Source organism: Vulpes lagopus, chromosome 5 (genome assembly GCF_018345385.1).
Source record: "Vulpes lagopus strain Blue_001 chromosome 5, ASM1834538v1, whole genome shotgun sequence".
Classification (NCBI taxonomy): Eukaryota; Metazoa; Chordata; class Mammalia; order Carnivora; family Canidae; genus Vulpes; species Vulpes lagopus.
The window spans coordinates 22,383,578-22,403,548 of NC_054828.1; the positions used below are offsets into that span (position 1 = coordinate 22,383,578).

The 19,971-nt window shown below is 44.2% G+C and overlaps 1 long non-coding RNA gene across 4 annotated transcripts in view; it reads left to right on the plus strand.

Moving 5' to 3' along the window:
- Nucleotides 1–19,971, plus strand: part of LOC121491299 — a 106,462-nt gene that overhangs the window by 920 nt on the left and 85,571 nt on the right. The window lies entirely within an intron of this gene.

Here is a 19,971-nt window from a genome sequence, read left to right on the forward strand (position 1 = left end):
ATTGAGGGGGAAGTTACTTGCTAGGTGCAGTTAATTAGATAAATCTGGCTGGAGGAAATAGCTAGGCCAAGGCCAAGCCTGTGTGGGCACCTTACCTTCGTGAAATAGGCTGGAGAGGATTGTAAAAGCGTCTTGGTTTTGTTCTTTTTAAAGGAAGCCGCGTCTGGTGTGATGAGGGGTAGAATCGAATGGCCAGAATTTTATTGCACTTTCGCATCCGGAACACCTTGCAATTTAAAATTTGTAATTTCTTTGGAAACAGTTGATGCCAAATCAGTGAAATGGTTTGTAAGGAGGGAGGAAGAGGTTTCAGTTGGGGAGGGGGGTAAGAATCGCCAGTTTTCCACTCCTTGTTTACGTGCTTGGCAGCCTTGCTTTTGACTGGGGTTAACTCTCTGTGCTCCATTGGACCAGATGCCATATAGAGCTGCTCCCTGAAGATCATTTGTTTCCTTGATGGGGAACATTTCTGAGCAGAGCATATTGGTTGCCATAGAGAAAGAAATAAAAGGAAGAACACTAGTCACATTAAGCTATATGTTTGTGCACTGGGCTTTAGATAAAAGGACCTTGGTTCAGCCAAAGAGAAGAAGCCAAACTAGAGATTTCTAGCGCCACTAAAACTAGCTTTATTTTGTTTTGGACTTTTACAGTTGAAACATATAAGCTAATTTTATTGGTTGTTGTTAATTTTATATGACACGGTTTACTGAACAAAATAAACTTTGGAAGTGCTCAGGAGTCCCACTATTGACTTGTCAGCAGGGGGCGCACTGACTCGTCTTAGCAGGTACTGAGTAAAATGTAGCTGTTTCAAAAGCAAATCTGCTCCTCCAAACTTGCCAAAGGAACAAACACCCCTACCTTTCTATTCATATTCACAATGAGGAGCGAATTCATTACACAACGCGGGGTTTTAAATATGAGGACCCTGACCTCTCCGTCTCCCACCCATCCCCGTCTGTGAAATGGCCCTGAAGGAAATACAGTTAAAAAAAAAAAAAAGAAAAAAGAAAAAAGAAAAAAAGAAATTGTCCATTCCTCTCAGTGATGTGTATGTAGGGCTGGAAAGCAGAAATTAGGCTGCGAAAGCAAAAACATTAAAAAAAAATTATCAAGGGTACAGAATAAGTCACTTAAGAAGCCACGTTTCGGGTTGTATTTTTGGGGGAAGCAGGCAAGAGAGCAAAAATGCGTTCTAAGGCATTATCTGTTAAATAATAAACGTTCTTCAACTTGATACATGCCTTGACTTCTAAGTAAAACCCAAGCTCTTGGAGATTTAGTCAAGGCTACCAGGATCTCTCTTTTAGTCCATTTGACACTTAATGGCTACTTCAATTCTTGGGACTTCCTACAGTTGTAGACAGATTTTTGGATTTACCCTGGAAAGCCCTGTTAGGAAAAAGAAAATATAAAATAGCCAGAGGTGAGAGGTAACTGTGGGCTTGAAACTTTTTTAGGACAATATTAACACAGTTGAAGAGAAGTTTTAACAGAGCACCAGCTTTCCGCCTCAGAGAGTTTTCGATACTGCCAATGAAGACTGGACTTTATTGTGGCAAAGGATGAAAAAGATGTGCGGAAAACTTCCTAAAATGGTGAAGGGCAAATCCTGACCGGTTCCGAGGAATTAGTTTGTCACTAACAATTTTCCCAAGGAGATTTAGAGACCATGACTAAGGAAGGGAAGCCATGAGTGACTGGAAGTGAGAAGCTGGCTTCCACGGTTCAGTGGTTCAGCACACCTGTGAATGTGTCACAGAGCCTGTTAGGAAGGGGACACGTCTCGTGAGAGCTCTAATGTCCCTCTGGAAGAGGGGGAAAGACACCGTATTCTTTCAGACTCAACTCCAAGTCAACCAGGTTTCAGCCCCGAGAAGTTTCTCTTTGAAACTAACTTGAAAGGGTCGAGGTTTGCATGTACAAATGGCATTTAATTCCAGGAGAGCTGAGAGATTATGGGAATCATATAAGCAAAGCATACTCTGAACAACATTTCTGGTTCCACGATTTTCGATCGAGAGCTCTCACATCTAGAGTCAGGAAATGTACTGTCAGGTTTGTGCTAATAAAACAAGGTGGAAATTTGAGGAAACTGTGTAATCTGAGTCCAAACATTGCTTTTTCTTCAGCTCTCCGGACTTTTCAGACAAAAGACTTCTGGGGGAGATTCACGTGAACTGGACGATTGCCTCAAAGCTCTAGTTTACTCTGTGTGCCCAGGGTCGCTAAATGCATTTAAAAATTATTAAGGAGAAAGGAAACTTTTTCCTCTTTAGCCAGAGAGTTTGAAGGGGGGGGGGAACACTAGTTAAGCAATAATTGTACATATTTAGAGCTTGATTTTTTGTGTGTGTGTGTGTGTCAGGAGATATGTGATTGTAACTATCTTGGCTGCTACTTACTTTCCTTTCTTGCAAAGGTACTTAAAGACACACACACACACACACACACACACACACACGCACACCCCTAATGAAAGAGAATGCTTGCTCCTCATGAAATCTATAGTCTTAGGTTACCTAAAGTAAAAGAAACAAAATAATAATTCTGGGTAAAGCAACAAGTTAATTTGAAAACTGACATATAGAATCCTATTAGGATTCTATAATGATTTGGAGGTGGAAACGATCAAACTGAGTATGAATTAAGATCCCAAGTGCTGGGCAAAGCTACAGACTTTTAATTGTTGGGGATGGTGAAATTGCTTTTGCCAAAAGAGAATGAAGAACATTACCTGGGTCAAACGTACAAAACACAAAATGGGTATTTACTCATTTGCTTCCATTTGAGAATGGTAAGGTGCTTTGATACCTTAGCGGTGTAGAAGCACATTTGCCATTACTATTTACAAATTAAAATGTTAAACATACAGCCCACACTGTGTGCCATATACAAAGGAAAGGGCTCTTCAACAGCAGCTTTTGGGTGGAAATGAGCGTTTGTCGTCTTGGCAGTGGATGAGTTATTTCTTGGTCTTGCGAAGTTTTTTTGAAGCCTGCGGATACCCCCCTACCCAGCCCAGTTCTTTGTACCACTTTGATAACTGATTTATCTGATCTGTAGGAAAGGAGCAAACACTTAGCTTTTTTTTTTTTTTAAGATGGGTTTGGAGGAGCAATTATAAATTCAGACAATAAATTCTCACCCTAAATAGTAAGAAGCTTCACTCTGATGCTCGTAGGACTGCTTTAAACTACAGGCCATTTCGGATCGTGGAATCTAAATGAAAAAGGCACAATAAGTTGGTTATCGAGAGTATGCTTTTAAAACAACCCATTTCCAAGTGTTTGCCCACTCTAGCTGCGTGTATGCACCTGACAAGTCTGGTAATGAAAACTACCAATCGCTAGGGAAGCCGCAGCTGACACAATGTGATGGACTATTCTTGCCTGCCCCCCTCACCTCCCCACCCCAGCCCCCAACACAATGGTCTTCTTCGAATTTAAATTCACAGGGCTAGGTAACATAGAACCCAGCTGATTGACCAGAGTGATGATGATGATTTATTAACCAAAACATGTGGGTATGTCCTAGCTAGAAAAAATATTCCAAGGTCAACTTGGTGTGTGTGTGTGTGTGTGTGTGTGTGTGTATGTGCATGCGCACACATGCACGCGTGTGCGTATGTATTTGTGTCTGTGTTTTAAAAAACAAAACCCAGAAATATTAACTCAGCCCTGCCAGAGGGCTGGTTGGATTTTTGATGCTTGTGGTTCTAACAGAATTGAACTCCTCCTTTGGAGACACACTATCCAAACCGTTCCCCATACGTCGTTATACAAGCGTCTCCTTTCTGGCTTGGAACTGGGTAGTTTTGTAATGGATAAGAGTCATTGTGGCACACCAGAAAACAATTCTTGCACTTTGGTGTCTCTGTTTTTTATTATTAGCTTCTTTTCTTTTCTTTTTCTTTCTTTTTTTCTTTTTTCTTTCTTTCTTTCTTTCTTTTCTTTTCTTTTCTTTTCTTTTCTTTTTTTTTTTTTTTTTTTGGCATTTGAACTCCGCTATTGTCTGGGTGCAGGCTGCAGCTTACCAGGCTGAAGGCTGCTCTTTCGGACATGTCCTCCAAATGGTGCTTCTATGAGGTGTCTCTTCTGTGAATGCTAAGTTTCTCACTCCTTGTCTGGCTCCCTCCTTAGGCCCACCCTGGACCCGTCAGCCACAGAGAGTCTTCAAGAAAGTGTGGCTATTTCGCTCACCTTTAAAATACATTACCAATTTTTATTGATATTTGATACTTCAACCATGGTTTGCAGCAATATAATTTCAGCCCTCTATCTGGGAAAGAGACTTTGATAGGAGAACTAAGTGACCCTGCTCACCATAGCTTCTTGTCCTGGGGTTAGTCCCAAGTTGAAAGTTACATATCCCCTATCGCTTTGAAGGCTCTCCTTCTCTCCAATTTTCTGTAGGGAGACTGCTTACTCAATAAAGCCCAAGGGGAGGATCCCAGGCTTACAGTGATGCTTGGCAGACCTCACATCCTAATTTAGTATTATATCAGGGTGCAAAAATCCCCATAAGTCCTGGTACATATTGTTCAAATGGCCTAGGCTGTTCTCTTTATTTTTCCGCTCACATTGCAAAACAAACAAGTAAAACTTCACTTGGACAAACACTGACGATTGAAGTATCGTAAGTTCAAAAACACTGCGACTTCACTGCAGAGGGCTGATAGGCGATTCCTTGCCAGGGTTATAAAGTCCGACTGGAACTTTCCCTAGAAAGTGGGTTTGCCTTGGGGCACACCAAACGCTCAAGGGCTCAATTCCACAGCCATGAGGTCTCGCACCCTCGTGACCCCCCCCCCCCATTTGTGGCTGTCAGAAGCGACTTCTCCCAAATAGGTGGCGACTTGTGGGGGTCCCAGGGCCAAGATCCGCTTTCTTAGGCTGCATTTTATTTTATTTAGATCACAGTTTGCGTAATAAAATTAAGAGGATCCCATTACTCCTTTTCTCCCTAAGCACTGCCCTGGAAGGTCTTTCAAACTGTTGTTTGAACGCCCACAGCGGCTTTCAGAAGTCAAATTAGCATTGCTTTTCTATGGAAAAGAGAAATGGAAAGAGATTTAAAAAAAAAGGCAAAAGGAGAAGGAGAAAAGGTAAAAAGAGTCAGGTGGAGAGAAAGGCAGGGAGACTGGGGACCGAAGGGGACAAGAGGGAGAGAGGGGTGCGGGACAACGAAGAGGTGAACGCTGAGTCACCCTAGAAGGTCACTGGGTACAAGAGCAAGTGGGAGCAGCCCAGGAAAGACTGGGTGCAAATCGCTCCCCACCTTCCAGGCCTCCTTCCCGCTCCGCCGCAGGAGCGAAGACTCGGAGCTCGGCGCGCCCGCCCGCCTTTGTCACCGGCTCGGTGCGCGGCCGCGGGCTCCCGCGGTGGGCTTTGTTCCGGCGGAGCAGGGCAGGACCCCTTCGCACCGCCGCATCCCCGCCCTCCCCGAGCTGGGGACGGTGGGGGTGGGGACGGGGCGTCAGGGAAGGGGACCGAAGGAGCAGCAGCGGGCGCCTCCGAGCCTGGGACTTCTTTCCTTCGCTTCTTTCCGTAATTGAGCTGTTGTTCTCCCTTCGGGAGGGGGCCAGGGCTGCGCGGGAGGAGGGAGAGCGGGAAAGGGGGCGCCTGTTCTCAACCCGAAGCCGGGGCGAGGTGCAGCTCTCCGTGCCTGCGTCCGCAGATTTGTCTGGTATGCATGGATGCATGGATGCATGGATGCATGGAAGCATGCATGTGTGCATGAGGAGAACCACTGAATTTGGTCCCACCTTCTAGGTTTCTAGCCGAGGTTTTGGCAGCTGCAGGGCACCTCAGGTCGGCTCCTGCTTATCTCCTAAGATCTGCTCTCGAGGTGCTTTGGGGCCGCGGGTGGGCGCTGTGGACGCGCCCTGGGTCCGGGGACTGCCCACGCAGAGCGCGCAGATCCCTGTGGCGGAGGCCTGTGGCGGGGGACAAAGAGGCAGACACTGGGAGCGAGGAGAGGGCAGGCGCGCACATGCACCCACGCGCGCACCCCACCGGGAGGCCCTCCCCATGAGCCCCCGCGCCTCGATGCCCAGGGCTTTGCGTCTAGAAAGTTCGCTCCTTGCAGAGCCCGCTCCCTTCTCTCACCATTGCATTTAGCAAACGGCATTTGAACGTGTGTCACCCTCTCCCCCGCCACCCCCAAAGGTGTGGGCAGATTGCAAGAGTTACTGCTCTGTTATTGTTTGTCAAACAGGCCCTTTCTCTTGGGAGAGGGGCGAGGGGCATGTGGCGGATCCCGGGCCAGGATTACATTAATCAAAGCATTATTTCCCTAGAGAAGTGGAGCACAAATGAGAGTAAATCCTAATAAAATTGGATCGCGAAGAAATGGTACGCTTTAAGTAATCTGTACTGCCTGATAAAAAAAAAAAATCTCACACTTATAAGACGTGGGTCTTTAAAATAAAAAAATTCGCACACCTCTGGCCCTGGCTTGCCTGCTGGGTCCCCATCAGGACGGGGGACAGTCACTACCCAAAGATCAGATGAAGTTCTGGAATGAGAAAGGGACGTAGATACCCCTAGAGTTCGAGGTTTCACCAAGTCAGGTTTACTCCAAAGGTACTTTTGACCCTGGGCGCCCCCGTGAGGTGTGTGTGGAGGCCCTGGGACGGATCAAACCCCGGTCGGTGGCCTGTGAGGACTCGAACTCTATACCTGGGGAGCGTGGCCCCTACTCTCTTCCCGCGATGCTGCAAGGTGGGCATGTCCCCGGGGGGCGGGGGCGCAGAGCCCCGCCGGGCGGGAAAGAGGGCATGGCCCGCCGCGAGCTGGGGCAGGGGCAGGGGCAGGGGCAGGGGCAGGGGCAGGGGCAGGGGCAGGGGCAGGGGCGGGCGCGGCGCCGGCGGCAGATTCCCGGGTCTCCGGGTCCCCCAGCGCGGGACCCGCCGCATCCGCGCTCGGCCAGGGGAAGGGGCGTGCATTTGAGGGTGGCTGCTGGGGAAGCCCAGGGCGCAGCTCGCCGGCCAGACTTCTGGCACTTTCGGGGCGGCCCAGCCAGGAAGCGAGGCTCGAACTTGATCCGCCTCCGTTCCCCGAGTAGCAGGAAACTTTGCGCCGCTTGGCGCGGCTGTGCGAGGAGAGAAAAGAAAGGCGCCCCCTCCCTACCCCAGAGTGAGGACTAAGTCGCGCCAAGCAAACGGGCCAGGTGGCGAGCTCCCCCTGCCAGCTCGTGGCCTCCCGCGGCCGCGGCGAGCGGGGGGCGGACACAAGCCCCGCGGCCTCTCGCTGGAGATCGGCGCGCAAACCCCGGCCCGGCCGGCGGCAGGTGAGCCCCGGCCTCGGGACTCCGCGCGACCGTTCCCGCCAGGCGCGGGGGAGCCCGCTTCCGTCGGGGTCCTCCGGCCCGCCCCTCCCCTCCCCTGCGCCGGGAGGCTCGCAGCGCCCCTCCGCCCGCAGCCCCGGGTGCCGAAGGCGCGGCGCCCCCTGCAGGCCAGCGCCGGGTGGAGCCGGCGCGTCGCTCGCGGGGGCGCCCGGGCCGCGTGGGTTCCCCGCGCTGCCCACGGCCACGCCCACCCGCGCGCGCACCCGCGGCGCCAGCGCCTCCCTGGAGCGCCCGCTCCCTGCGGCGGAGGAGCGGCGCGGCGCGGCGCGGCGCGGCGCGGCGGGAGGGGGCGAGGGCGCGCAGGAGGCGCGGGGAGGGAGGCGGCCGGCGTCACCCCTCCGCGGCCTGCTCCCGCCCCCTCTCCGGTCCGCGCCCGGCCGCGCCTCGTTCCGGGCCCCGCGGGCGCCGGAGCCCCGAGAACCGCGCGGGGCGCCGGCGGGGGCAGTGCCCGGCTGGGCCGCCTCACCCCCGGCGAGCGCGCCTCGGAGGGGCGCCACCTGGGCGGCCCGGCGAGCGCAGCGGCTCGGAGCCGTGTGCGTGTGCGAGGGCGTGCGTGTGAGTGCGGGGTGCGCGCAGGGCAGGGCAGGGCAGGGCAGGGCAGGGCAGGGCAGGGGGCGGTACGGGAGGCTCCGGTGCAAGCGTGACCTCCTGAGCCTTGAGATCTAAATCAGCGAGCCTGGAATGCACCCGCAACTCCCCCGCCCCGACACACACCCCGCCTTTACACGTGCGTCTCCTCCTCTCGCCTTGGTCCCGTCTGACTCCCCGAGAGATCCCTCCTGGGGGCCGGGGATACTCGAGGACGCCCGGACTCACGTGAGCGAGGGTACGGCGGAAAGGGACAGTGTTGGCTGAGCAGTGCCGCCAGAGCCCTCGCATCCATCCTCCAGCCTGCTCCCAACCCTGGAGTTCACTCACCGGGAAGCCACGTTTCGCAGGGTTCTGTGTATCTGCTTCCTCTCTGTCTCGGCCTTAAAAACTGCTTGGAGGTGGTTTTTATTTTTGGACGTTTAGCAAGGAGGTAGCAATCAATTGAAAAGCGCTTTCTGGCTGTCTCCTTGGCTGACTTGTGCTCCTGTTATGTGCCACTGTCCTCAGCCCCTTTGCAGTTTACTGGCTCCTTTCCAGTGATGGGCAATTTTTTTTTGGGGGGGGGGGAGTTGAAGACACCCACACCTTTTCAGTTCTGAAATAATGGCTCTCCTTTCCTGCAGCCTGTGATTTCCATAATTTCATACAAAACAGGGCTGTCAGTTATCTCTCATTAGAGAAGAGAAGAGCAGACTAGCAGAAGAAAACTTGGGCCAGATGCACTCCCTCCTTCTGAAAACAACCAGTCCCATCCAGATTGTTCAGCTCTCAAAGGGAAGACAGGGCAGAGAGAATCCAGGAAAAGGCTAAATATTCTCTCCATTACTGAGAATATGAACCCAATCGCCATACTGTATTTTAATAGCATGAGATTCAGAGGACCCTAAAGAGAAACTTTGTAAATACTTTTGATTGTCCTCTTTTTGCCCTCATGTTTGCATCTGAGGATTTTCAGGATTTTGGAGATACCAGTGAGATATATATATATATATATATATATATATATATATATATATATATATGTAAAATAATTTCTTGTAATTATTAATATTAGATGTTTTTACTATTAACCACAGTTCTAATTATAAGACCTTCTGTCCTGGGAAAGGCTGTAAGTAAAATTTACAGATGCTCAACTCAATAGACCTAACCGGCTAGTGTCATGATAGAATTTCCATCGCTCCTTATCACAGGATGATTTATAGACAGCTAAATTTTAATCAAGAACGTTCATGGTGAGATGTTAATGTTTAATGAGATGAGTTTTTGTTTTTGGAAAAATCAGAATTTAGCTCTTCTTTGAATTTTTTATCGAGCTGTTTGCCCATAGGCTTTTCTAAGAGAAGGGGAAGGTGCAGGGGAGGGTATCACTAATTTATTTAAAGCTCATGTTGACATACGATTATCCAACTAGCCTTTTGGAAAACAGTAAATATCTAAACCATGTCTATAAACACCCACCTTTGGGACTGTGAAAAAAAGGAAAACCTAATTACTTCCATAGAAAACAGCACTCAGTTAACAGTTAACTAAAATATTGTTTGGCAATCCTTAGAAGCTCCTCCTCCTCCTTCAGTATAGTACCCTTTGGTAATATACACATATTTATACATGATGTAAATATACATATGCACATGGGTAGATGTTTATGTACATAACATAACAACATATATACATACCCCAACTGAATACATTTGCATATAACATGTCCATGTGTAATATAGCAAACTTGTACGATTAACAATACATTCTACAACAGATAGTCTTAAAATAGCTGGGAGAGTGGGTAAACCGTATTCCCATTGAAAAAAAAGTTCAGAATTTATTTTGAAATCTGAATTGTGCTAACTGTAGATGACACCACGGAAATCAGTAAATAATACATGCGTGGTATTAATATTTTAAGCACACTCCATTTAAAAGTACTGTGAACTTAACTTGTTTTATGTAAAATAAAGAGGCATCGTACTTTAGAATGCATATTTAAAACATAAATATTCTATCTAAATTCAGGTATTTTTTTCCCTGCAATTAAATACTGTTGTTTTAGAACAAAAATTACATTCTGGATGCAATGAAAAAGAGCATTCGTTTATTTTTCCATCCTACTGTAAGGAAAACATTTTTAAGTATTTTAATTTTATGGGCCTTTTTATTATCAAAAGCCTTTCAGTAGTCTAGTGATAGCTCAGAGTGTAAACAGGAAATTTGAAACATATATTTATACTTGAAATGATTTGTATAACATGGGATGACATGTTACCTATTTGCTTCTTGCTTGATAATATTCTGAACCTTGGCATTTTCAAAAGTTTTTTTGGAGGTGTGTGTGTTTTTCTGCTTAAAATAAGAATTACAGTTAAAATGACTACATTGGCAAGAATCCAAATACACTTTTGTGCCGAGCAAATGTAAAGAAATGTGATGCCCGAATGTTATGCTTTAAAAGCTATTTGTCCTAGTTAATAAAGGAATCAAAATGGTAAAGTTTTGAAACTTTCTTGCAGACCACGATAGGAGGAGCTTTCTCACATAATGAGAGTTGCTTTTACTGATATTATAAAATATTATTTTGGTTTTTCTATGTTTATTTAAATGTGTATTTCTTTACTGAAAAACATTGATGGTGGTGTTCCCATGTGTAATTTGTTATTACGTATTTATTTCAGAGAGAGTATTTCAAAGACTGGTAACTCATCAGTGGTATCTAAATATTAGTGGTGAGCTTGTGAAAACAAAAAATCAGTTTAGCAAGCTGCTTTGCCAGGTTTGTTTCTTAATCTCTTTATTAAAAAGTTTCCAGTTGAAATGATGGAAATACCACAAGTGAAAATTTTTAAAAAGGAATATTGGTTGGGAAGAGGCAAAAACATTTTACTCTAGATGGGGTTTTGAATCAACTGCAAAAATAAGTTAGTCTTTTATTTTAGAAAGTTTTCTGTGTGATGGTGTGGCGTGATATAAGTAGACACAGGCTACGTAGTGATTTTAAAATGCGCAACATTCATTCAAAAATTTGGACCAAGAGTCATTCACTACCAAAATGTAAAAGAATCTTTTCTGTCGACTTAATTAATGAAGTGGGTAAAGGACTATTTTAGTAGGCTCAAGTTACACATATAGAAAGATTTGTAAGAATAAATACTTTGGCATTCTGTGGCCTAACAGCAGACAGAACTATAATATAGCAAATAAAACTCCCCAGAATGTAGGCATCCAAGATTCAATTTTATTAAAAAATTTGGCAGTTAAAGAAAAGAAGGAAAAATGCTTATTACATCGGGGCAACTATAAAATGTTGACAGATCTCAAGTTTCATATCCAACGAGGCTCTTAGGAAACAGCCAGGATGTTGGTGGACTACAAGTTGTTCAGTCGAACCATTTTCCCCAGCAAATCACCTTTTCGGTGCCCTCAAATTTAAACTCTACTTCACAGACTAATCATTTTCTCTCTCTCCGTCCCCCTTTCCCTCTCTCTTTCCCCTTCTCGAGCCTGCAAGCCTTTGGGTGCAGCTAATTCAGTAAAGGTTCTGAGAGACACCCGAGAGGAATTTCAGGTAGTCAGCCTCAGTGTTTAGACGTTACCAGTGACACACAGCGAGGGGAGATGTATTCCTGCTCCCTCAAAACATTTAATTTTTTTTCCTCCTCCAACTACCAGCGTCTTTTCAAGAGAGAACCAGGCGAGGTCTACCGAAGGCAAAATAAATCAGAGAGTTGAATTAATTATCTAGAGAATTCAGGCTGCCCTCCCTTCTGCCTAGCTAGTAAGAAAAAAAAGAGAGAAGACATAGCGAAATTTCAGCAATCTAGATTGGCTATCTGTAGTGATTAAATTTGTGAGATCGCAGCTAATGCTGTGAGATACTGCTTGCTGCTTCATCCTACCAATGTAACGAGAGATGCATTGCACACCTGAACGGATCTCTGGTTGAGATACTTACAGGATTTAAATAAAAATTGTTGGGGGGGCTGACTTGCCAGGTTTGGCTGAGTACATTGATTGGATAATTGTTCACCTTTCTACTTAGCCCCACGAGAGGAGCCACACACACATATTATAAGATACTTTAAATTAATGTTAAATAGTCCAACTGGGATCGCTAAAGTTATTTACATCTAGCAATGGATTAAAATGTTAGCATTATACATGTAATGAACTAGAATCTTAGTCTCCTCCTTGGAAATATTTGCTGAACGCATTTTCAAAGGTCTTGAAGGGAGGGCAATTTTCTCGGTGTCATTTGAAAGGTGGTCCCCTTTTACTTTCTTACTTATTCGAGGGGAGATGGGGGACAAAAATCGAGAGAATACGACAGGGCAATGTTATGTATTGGTAATGTAGGTGGTAATTAGGTCCACAGACTATTTTAAAGTAGTCTTTGGTCGAGTAGGCTAAGATGGACATGGATTTGGGTTTAATCTAAAGAACATTAATAAACATTAATTACTGGTAATTTAAGAAAAGATATCTGGTTGCAAATATGATTTTAAAAATAGCACCTAAGAATCTCTATTAATTAGCTTTGCTGTCTCAAAAATTTCTGGAAAATTATGTCACTACATTTTGCATTCATGTAATTAAACACACTGAAGTATTGTTCTAACACATAAGGCATGAATACTCCAAGAACAAATAAAAATGTAGGCTAGAAAATAGTAAAATATTGCTGATTTCATATTTGGTATATGAAAGGGAGTGGGAGGGACGGACTGGCCAGGTAAATATTATGGGCTAATAGTGCTTTATATTTATTCATAAAGTTTTATTACCCTGACTGAAATGATACTCTTTGTTTTACTCTTAGAAAAGTGAGATCATCTTTTGAAATTTTTTAATGATTCCTATTTCTAATTCACATAAAAAGAGGGAAACAATAGCTTTCATGTTTGCTTGCACGGAAATTAAGCATATAGAAAGATTTAGCAAGTAAATGAATGATGTTTAATAGCTGGGCAGTTAGACCTAAGATTGTACTTTTGTTGTTTACAGCTATTAATCATCCTACCCTATTTTGTTCCCTTGAGCCTCCAAGAACTTACATAATGTGAAATTATTACAGAATCACTAATTATTCCTCACCTCAGACCCTTTTCAATAAAATGATGCTATCCGCTAAAGACTTATGGCAAAACAGGATGATGAACTTATTATTAGGGAGCTCTCCTGTCATAAGAATTTACAAGATTTTTTTGGAAATAATACCTGTAGGGACATTTATTTTGCTTCTTTCCTTTCTCATTTAAGAGTTAGGGCCCAATGCTCCATGTTGGCCGTTGATCACGGTGGAGGCTGTTGCGAGGTAGGCATGTAATTTCTTTATCTTTCACCTGCAAATTACACACATTATTTTGCAGCTCAAAATAAGCATTCCCAATGAGTTGCATTCAGTAAATGTCTTTCACGGCATTAGTACAGAACTGAGGTACAAAAGAATATTAATCTAATACATTCCAAAATTCAAATACTTGTGATTAATAAGCATTATTATCTATAAATAAGGCCCTAATGATACTTTGGCAGTGTTGTAAACACAAGAATCAGAGGCAATTATTGTCATTATTGTTCAGCAAGTACTTCCCATGAATACCAAATGGGTTTTGCTGTCCAGCTACTTGGCAAGAAAGGTTCCTATAAAGAAACAGATGTTGGCCAATCAGGACTGGCTACTATTAACGGCCCTTAGACCAAAATGCAGAGTCCTTAAAGAAAGGAGAAAAAAACCCCAAACCTCATGACATCAAAACTGTTTTGTCATGGTTTTATAAAAAATACACTTCTATAATAAACATAAAAGCATCTTGAAAAATAATGCTGTTTTCCAAAACTGACTTTGGTGAATTGGATACATTAGCAGCCATTGTGCTAGCCGGAAGTAGAGGTCTCATTTGGGAGGCCCTAGACCCAGGGTGATGAGGCGCCCTTGAAGTAAAATCAGTGGACAACAAAAAATAAATTGCAACAACATGAATAACCCTTCAAAGAGCACAGGCAAGGCCATGTTTCTCTTATTCCCCTTCCTCAGGTTACACAGAGCCCATTCTCTCACTCTTCTGTTAAACAGGACCAGCTCAGCAGGCCTAGCTCCAACAGCTTGTGTGTGTGTGTGTGTGTGTGTGTGTGTGTGTGTGTGTGTTGGGTGGGGTGGGGAGGCTGCCTGGGTACAGCACATTCCTCATGCTCACAGAGAAGTCCACACAAGCCCCTTGCCATCCATTCTCTCTGCACTCTGGGTCTTATAAGCCAACACAGGACAGTCTTGGCTCTGCCAAGGAGTTGATTTTTAGCTTGCAGTCAATGGCACCGGGTAACAGCTAGATTCGTTTTTGTGGAGATGAAAAGAGAATTCTATGTACGTTTTCCCAAGGTACCTTAAGCATTAGGCAATATTGATTTATTGTCTATTTTAAAGTTTTCCTGTGCCAAGCCTTACGTGGTAGAGATGTGATAGGTCTGTGTGGCGGGCGTTGAGAAAGCATTGACTTGGCTCCCCTGCGACGCTGGAGAAACTTTGAGAAGGGTGGGATGGTGAAGGGGTAGGTGATTTTGCAAAGAAGCAACGTGTTTGTCAACCATCCTCTTCAGCTCTTAGTTTGAGTGTGAGCTTATTGTTTGTGGAGAATGCGTGATGGGATGGGATGCTAACCCACTGGAGGGGAGAGAGAGTGTTTTGTACAGACCCTCCTCTTCCCCAAGCCCCCAACAGATGCCTCTTTATCATCATTTCCAGTTTGATGGGATCTTCCCTTTTTTGCCCTCAGGAAACTGAAACAAGGGATTCCACTGTCCTCACAATGAACTGGATGGGGAACCAGGGAAGGTGTCAACCTGAGATTTTCCTCTGGCTCCTACAGAGAACGTTCTTGCCACCCTAAGTCCCCTTAGCCTGGACCTTTGTCGTGGGAACAAGGTCGCCATGTCCAGGGATGGAAGTGGCTGCACTCCAGAGCCGTTGCTGACAGGAGGCCCTGGGCACTGAGTCCTCTCTTCTATTTTCAACTCCTCTAAATGGGCTGGAGGGAGAATGATCCACCAGAATTCAGCAGCCTGTGCTCACTCTTTGAATGAGCAGCAATAATAATAATGACCCAATTTTACTAAGGACTTAACACAAGCCCAATGTGTGTTGTCCTACTTACGCGTCTAAGTGCCTGTTTGTATTCAGGTTTGACAGAGGAGCTGAGGGGGGCATGAAGGGGGGCTAGATCACCTGCCCAAGGTCACGTGCTGATAGTACCCGGTTTGGGTCCTGTCTCTTAGAGACAGAGTGTTTTTAACAGCAGTGCTTTACTGCTTTCCAAATTCTGGGGGACCTTGCTGCTTTGTCCCCTTTTTGGAGCTCCCCAGATGTCCCTGCTGGCAGAGCGTTCCTGTGACATTTTTGAGTGCAACTTACCACCCCCACTCCTGCCCTGCAGGCTCATATCAAAACAAGGCTGGTGAAGGCTCTTAAGGTCTCCTAACACAGCATGGGACACTCAACCACATCTCCCAGCCCTGTGTCGTATGGGAACAGAGTAAGGCTCAGCCTGTTAACCTGGGATGATGATCCCAATGTGGTTTGGATCGTCCATTTACACCGAAGTATAGCTAGTTACGATGAGGGTCTCAGAAAGTGCGTGTGTCTGCTATAAATTCCTGCGCTGGATATACATGGAGTGATGTATCAGCTTCTCTGTGTATGAACACCCTGGGGAAGAAAACCTGCTGATGGGAGGCCTGTACCCAAACACGATGCTGCCTATGACTCTGGAGACTGTCTCTGCTTCCAGGCTGATGGAAGAGCCCATTGGGCTGTTTTGGCTTGTCTGTTCTTCACTGTGCACAGCTCACCAACACCTTCGTGGGGACGGGGTGGATGCCTCGCTGCCCCAGGCAGAGCCCCTGCCTTAAGCCTCCTCACTGGTCTTGGCATCGTTTGGGAGACAGTGGAACTGTTGCAGATGAGCCCAGGATAAATTGGGGCTGGGCAGGGGGGCGGTGCTGGACTGTGTGCCCCTCAAGGCAGTGCTGTGAATCTGGGCATTGATCCTCATAACACTGACCAGGGAGCAGGGTGTGCAGATGCTGGCTCCTGGCGGGAGGGAAGTGCATGCTTTGGTACAGGGTCGAAGAGGAAGACCCGTCAGCTGTGGAACTTTGAGAAGCACCCGTGCTCTCCTCACAGCAACAGTGACATAAAAGGTTGAAAAAAAAAAAACCCTCAATAATGATTTCGTCCTAAATGAAATCCTCATTGCTGCCACTGGCCCCCAAAGGGCAAAATGCTATCTCTAAAGGTCAGAGTGAAAAGGTTACTTGGCTGTTGGAAAATGACTTTCACCAATTAATTAATTATCTATTAGTTAGTTAATATTCTGCCTCATTCTCAGAAAGAGTTTGACGCAATTTGTAAAAATACAGGGCAGGTGGAAACTAAGGTCAGAAAAGTGAGCTGGGAGAAAGTCCACACAAACTAACGTATACCCTCTAATTCTGTGCTCCGCTTAGAGATGCTTGAAAGTCACATAAAATGACATGAGCTAGAGGTAGGGCTTGCTTTCTCCATAGCAAAAAAGGAAAAAAAAATAAAGAAAAAAAGAAAAAGAAAAAAAAAGCGCATTTTACAATAAGCTATCAATCTATGTTAACTTTTATTCAAAAAGATACTGCTTTCAAGATCAACGATCAATTACATATGACTAGAATATATTTCCTAAACATCTTTGCTGTGTTTAACCTCAAAGACAGTGTTTTGGGAGGAATTTACGACGATCGCTTTTGTGTTCAAAAACAAAAAAGCGAATCTTGAGTCCATTCGAAATTTATATTGGAGAAATAGCATTATGATACTCCTCTGGCAACTTCTGATGTTAGCAATTGGCATCTTCTTTCCTATATTTACTTCCCATAAGATAATGTGACAGTTTGCAAAATACAGATCATGTCTGCTTCTTCCCAGTGAATTCCAGGGAATCAATGAATGAGATATGTTTTACTGTTTCTTCTGTTTTTTTTTTGTTTTGTTTTAGTTTGTTTTATTTATTTATTATTTATTTATTTATTTATTTATTTATTTATTTTTGTTTAGGTGGTCAAGAGGCAGATAGTAAAAAGAGCTCAGTGAAGTTCCTTAGATTTTGGAATATCTAAATTCATGTACTAAGCCACAACTAGTTTAGAGATTTGGTTGCCTCACGTAACTCCTTTGCTCTCTGATTTCTCATCTGTTAAACCAGGGTAAGGGATTTAGTTGGTCTTTACTCGCCTTCTCTAGTCATAAGATTCTGTTGTTTTGAATTTTCTGTCATCTAGAGAATCTATTAATGTAAGCGTGATTTTTAAATATCTAGTTATATTTCAATTGCTATAGAACTTGCATGTAAAGAAGAATACAGGGCATTCTATTATGTGGTGTAAATCAATAAAATGAAAATGTATCCATTGACAACGTTTGTATTTTCACCTATTACAGAGCTGTGCCATCTCTTTGAATACAATACACTTTTATGCCCCATTAAAGCATGCTTGACATAGCTTTCAACTACTTGCAAATGCTGAGAAGTTGAAAAACATAACATTTACAAAAGATACATCTGGTGCATATTTATATGACTTGGAATAAGGAATCATTTAAATACTGCTGAGCCATCTCCATATTAGGAGAAAAGATATTCCATGTCCATATGTGAAATCGGTAGTAAAATACATGTAGGTTTAAATTTCTCTTACGCTTTTTTTTTTTTTTTTTTACTTGACACGTGTTAAAAATAGGGCTTAATTCATCTATTTGAGTTGCTGGAATTGCTTTTCCCTTGAATTTACAGATCACATCATTGAATCTAGTTTATATTCCAGAGAAGATGAGTTTTGAAAGGGGTTAAAAGCAGCACTTTCTACTTAGAAAAGTTGCTTCTTCAGGGGCAGAAATTCTTAATTTGGGAACCATGGACAAGTTCAACATCCAGAGATAAGCTTCAGGGCTCTCTCAACCTCCTGAATTTATTTGCAAATATTTGTATGTGTGTGTAGATGCATATGATTTTTTTTTCCTGGTAAAAGCCTAATTCAAAATAGTATCTTAAAGAAGTCTATGATCCTGGTGTAGGGGAAAGACTTGAACTCATAAGGAATACTTGAGGTTACCTCTTACTAGTTGTTTAACCTACCATCTTAGCCACCTGTCTTCTGTAGGTCTTATCTGTAAAATAAAAGAGTTGCACTAGATAATCTCGGATGCCCTTTTTGGGACTCAGCACCCACATTCTATAGTTCTAAGTGGGAAAGTTACCTCCATCCACCTAAATACTTAGGCTCTAATGCCATCAGCATTTCTTCTACCCTGTGCACTTATTTTTAGATTGTTACTGTGGAGTTTCTGGGTGGAGTAAAGGTGAGTTATGCTGAATAGTATGCAGGGCCGCATACATATCAAGTTGGGAAAAAAGAACACCTAGATTGTACTGCTTTTCTGGAATGCCATGTGGTACAGCATATGAAATATAACTTGTACCCTCCAGCTCACACACACTTTAATTAATGTTATGGGCTGTGCTTTAAACGGAGAGAAGTGCGAAAATCAAGGTTAAGGACGCTCTGTTCTTTACTATGTAGAAGGAAAAAAGAGACAGCTATGTAAATTAAGGATTGCATATCTCCTTGTCAATTTCTTATCTGTTGTCAGTTTGAATGATTTCTAAATCAGAAGAATGCTGAAGATCTATTTTCCCATCAATTTTGAGCCTAAGGAATTTGGAGCTGGAGTTCTGAGCCAGGAAACAGTCCTGTTTTGAATTCAGAGGCTCTACTGCTAAGCACAGATGCCAGGCTGATGATAAATTCCAAAAGGTTCAGCTTGATATTTCAACCCCAGAGGTCAGAGAGGATTCTTGGAGTGGGCAAAGGGAGAATAGCAAATGTGGAAGGGAATCTGTAGTTGTAGCCCTTGGGAGAATATCACCTCAGCCAGCTTTGGGGACGTGGCTGGCGAGGAGAGACCCATCTTTCCTAAGTGCAAGGCTGTAGTGGGCCACTGCTAGCCTCAGGCTAGAAGGCATCTCTACATTTTTATATATTTGACTTGCTGCATCTCCAACATCTAGAAAGCTTTCAAAATTTTTCACTTTACAGTTAGTTATTATGGTGTTACATAGACCAAACCTCCAAAGCTGATGTGGTCTATTGTGCAAAATTTCTTAATTTGAGAGGTATTGATTGGACAAATCCTCTCACATTATTATTTTGTTGAGCCCTTAAGATCAGGCGTGTCAGCGTGGCAGCTGTGTGTGTAGACTAACTCCACAGGCACACCATGAACCGGATTCTAATCTCAGAGGCAAGCACTCACTCCAGCCTTTTTTTCCTTGTCTCTTTCCTCAGATATTTTTCTCTATCGCCGATCTATTAAAACTCTTTCAGTATAACAAGGAGCAATATAACTTTTCCTGAGTTCAAAGCCTTACGGGAACTGTTTTTCTGGGAGGAAGGCCTGAAAGGGCCTGAGAGAACCGAGATGTCTGCTGTCATGAACTTCATATGAAGTCTGATTTAGGTCATATACATTATGATGTATCCTGATGACACGGAAACCGGACATTTAGTTATTATTAATTTGTAGTTCTACTGGTTGACAGAACTTTTCACGACCAGTTGAAATGACAAAAAAAAAAAAAAAAAAAAAAAAAAAAAAAAGATGTGATGAAGGATTGAAATATCACAGACCAAATTTTGTCGGGGAAGGAAACAAAAATATGTTGTTTTTCTAACGGACCATAACTCTAATGCTCCAAGCCTTGTCAAAACCAGAAATACATCCTGCACTGAATGTTTCCTTAAGCAATTAAGTTATTGATCTGCCTCTTATGGTTATTTACCTTGGTGGGAAGATGCATTGACTCAACCTGAGTACCAGGCAACCCTGCAAGGTGGGAGGGAGGTCAGAGTAAATTTGGCTAATGATGTTGTGTTTTCATCTTTGGAAGGAAGGGAAATAAAAGAGTGATGCTTACTACTGATGCCAATTTGTCTCCACTGGAAGAGATCTGA